At 29.4% G+C, this 3,769-nt stretch overlaps 1 long non-coding RNA gene across 1 annotated transcript; it reads left to right on the plus strand.

Annotated features, from left to right (window-relative positions):
• Nucleotides 1–1,548: 1,548 nt before the first annotated feature.
• LOC148916692 (uncharacterized) lies at nt 1,549–2,943 on the plus strand. The gene is made up of 3 exons (XR_016127486.1): nt 1,549–1,671; nt 1,962–2,035; nt 2,717–2,943. It is a non-coding gene; the product is annotated as an uncharacterized LOC148916692 (long non-coding RNA).
• Nucleotides 2,944–3,769: the final 826 nt, after the last annotated feature.

Below are 3,769 nucleotides of genomic sequence, written 5' to 3' on the forward strand. Positions count from 1 at the left end.
CTAATTATTATCATATAAATTACTATTACCCGATTCAAAGCATAAGGGCAACATTGGAACAAGAAATGATTTTAAAAAAATAAAAATAAAAATATTACATCATAAAATATTCAAAAAGGAATGTAATTCTATGTGGCAGAAAAGTTAAAGGACTTATATCAAAGTCACCAAATCTGAGGATTAAACCCAACTTCTCAATGGAAATTTGGATATCTATCAACTTTTCTATTTTGATACTCATAGTGAAATTATATATATATATATATATATATATATAGGGACTCTCTTTATGGTACGATTTTGTTTTCAACGATCCAAACCATCTATCTTTTAGGTCTTCCATTCATAGATCATCCTTGTAAAAAACCAGATAAATTGGAAATTGTTTAGACATTTAATTGTGTCCTACAAAATCAATGAACACGGTGCTTTAAGAAAGTACTAAAATTTCAATAATTTAATTATATGGTCAACTGATATCGGATTCAAGTGATTTTTGGTAGGCATGATTTTTGAATGAATATCTACAAAATAGACTGTTTGGATTAATGAAATATAATGTGAAATATGCCTTACAAAGGTGTCCCTCAATCTTATTTGAGGGATCTCTCAATGAATATAATATATATACATATATATATATATATATTTCTTTCTTTCTTTAAAGTTGATAAATCAAGGAAATGTGCTAAAAAACTTGGGCATGGCATGCATATATGCTTGAGCTGGATGTTCAAGGAAATATTTAGGTTTAGCTTATAAATATTCTAAAACCATCTTTTAGAAAAGTGTAGCAGGATCGCCTTTGCTTGAAGAAATATTTGACACTTGAGTTGGGTTAGTATTATCAATAAGGAGAATACGTCAAGTATCCCCTCACTTTTATTTTCCTTGTTATAGAGGGCTAGTATTTATACCAGCCTTCCTCGTTAGTTAAGGTTAAGGAGGTACTCCCTCAGGTGGCAGAGCCCTCTCTCCCCCCTCCCCCCAAATTTTTTTACCCCTCTCCTATATGTAATATATACACTTACTAATAGAAAACTTGCAATTTAAATTAGGGAGTTTCACAAAAACACCCAAAATGGGGGTTGAAATTATAAAAAAATCCAAGCACTATTTAAATATATAAACACACCCAAAACCCATCATTACACATACTCAAAACTCATTTATAAACACACCCAAAAAGTTGACTTTGGGGTTGATTTTGGGTGTGTTTCTATTTTAAATAGTGCTTGAGTTTTTTTATAAATACATGTCTAGAATTGAGTTTATTTATAAATTTGTATTTAAATTAATGGCCCCTTTAAAAATAATATATACTTGTGTTTTCCGAGTATTGGATGTTCAAAATGCAAAAAGAAATCCTTGAATTTTTTATTTTTTATTTGGTAAAAATCTTCCTTGAAATTGGGCTACCTTGGTTTGCTTTTAAATATTCTAAAGCCATCTTTTTAAACATGGCATCACCTTCTCTTGAAGTAATGCTCGTTATACATTTTCTCCTTGTCTCTTTTTATATATAGCTAACACAACCTCATCCTTTAGCTCTGTTCACTTCCTCTGAGTTCTCAGTTCATATATTGTCTCTTTTGTGGTTATAATTAATTATATAATTCAAGCTTCCCGCAACAGTTCACCAATGTTTTTGCTGAAACATTGCAGAGCTAGGTAAGTCTTGAATAGTTGTTTGCCTTCACAATTTAGCATAACACAAGTAGTTCGCTTGACACTTTACTTGGACAACTCATGTTCGTGACCTTTGTAATATTCTTTCTCTATTTTTGGGGATTAAGGGCCTGTTTACTTTCTTTGGTTCCATGTCTACAAATTTTCTTGTTTTCCTTCTTCTAAACCTACTTAGCTTTATTTTGTCCTATTTCTGTATTATTTATCATCTCACAGCACAAATATATATATATCTTTGTTTCATCTATATATTTATGGCTTTATGTCTGCAGTCTTTCAAGGTAGTTGTTGCATTGCGTTGAGCATTCGGATTGCGGATAGTGCTATAAATTGCTGCTAATTCGAGGTTGGTTTTTCTTAGAAATTTTTTATTTTCTTTATCGATTACCTATTGGCACGCTCTCACGCATTCACCAATTGACTTTTTGTTTCTTCTTCTTCTTTGTGTTTTTTTTTTAAGTTATGCCATTTTTTGAAATTGTTACACATAGGGTCCACTTAAATGACAATGAGGCACATATAGGGTCCATTTTTTTTATTTTATAAATGAAGGAGTATAAAATATTAATAAAACATTTGAATTTCAACTTAAGATTAAAAAACGAATTTTAAACCAAAAAATATATTAAAAAACTAACAAATACTTATGGTCCGCTTGATTTTCAGTTTTTATTATTAGTTTTCACTTTTCATTTTTTAAAAACTAAAACTACAAAATTTGTTTGGTAACCAATTTTAGTTTTAAAAATAAAATTGAAAATTATTTAAAAGTTGTTTGATAACTTATTTAAGTTTTATTTGGAACTTGGAAATGAAATTTTTTTGGAGGTCAAATTGTGAATATGAAATCATATATAATGAAAGTCCATGTTCCAAATATGATCCTAGTCGGGAGGTCCCAAATACAGAGTTTGGTAACTTAAGTGTAATGCATATGTAGTGATGTTAATTTGTAAAAGAGAAAGAAGCGAATTTGTAAATTATAAAAATATTAAAAAAAACTAAAAACTATACTTATCTCTCTCAGTGAATTACCGGTAAATTAGAGAGAAAATTAGTCAAGTACAACGTCTTCAAGAGCAAAGCACTCGTCTTGAGCCAGTTGTCGATTTGAACTTTGTGATCAGATTTGCCCGCTTTGCAGTGAACTGAATGGAACTATGCGGAAGTAATTGAATTTGAAACTCGGATATCAAAGGTTTTAAAATGATCGATTCGACTGGAATATGAGTGGGGTGGTCCTTGTCACCAAAAGAGGTGTCGTTTTAAATTTATAAATACTCGCTAGTGCACGAATCAAATGTAATATAGAAGTGTAAGAACGAGATCGTACCCACAAGGATTGCATGGAAAAAAAATAGAAAACTAATCCAACACAAATTAATTCAATTACTCACCTAGTTCCTTTCAAGTTTGATTTGTTGGTTTTTTTCTGTACAAAAAAAAAAGCATAAAAAACATATGAAAATGATAATAAACTAAGGTATTAGAATCCACACCACTATTCCATAGAACTCTAATTATTTACCTATCAATTCCCATGGAGTAGCAATCTAGAAATGAATCTACTGTTTTCTCAAGATATATCAATTAAGCATGCAATTTAATAAATCTTTTGTAAATCCCCTTTCCTTCATTGGTACAAATTTTGAGCATCACATGTAAATAAAATTATTTAACTACAAAGGATCAGAGTTTCCTAAGCATCCTAGGTGAAAAAGGTTATTTGAATGACAATAGATCAAAGAAATTTGTATACTAAAACTATAAAACCAAGGACGTATTAATAAATCAACTCCAATTCTTAACTACCACAAATGCATGGTAGAAGTGGTGAAAAGAAAGTTCATCTATTAATCATGTATAGCCAAAATTATTAACATTGAAGAATATAATTTGTAAATTAAAAGATAAAAACAAGAAATTAATTTTATAATAGTATTTCATCATTAACATAATTTAACTAGACATAAATATTATAATAAAAATAAACTACATAATAAGAGATAAAAACTGAAGTGGAGAAAAATTAAAGTAGAGAGAATAAAGAAAAAACTGCATCATAAACCCCTTCGTTCCT

Source organism: Prunus mume, linkage group LG5 (assembly GCF_029339155.1).
Source record: "Prunus mume cultivar Tortuosa linkage group LG5, ASM2933915v1, whole genome shotgun sequence".
NCBI classification, from domain to species: Eukaryota; Viridiplantae; Streptophyta; class Magnoliopsida; order Rosales; family Rosaceae; genus Prunus; species Prunus mume.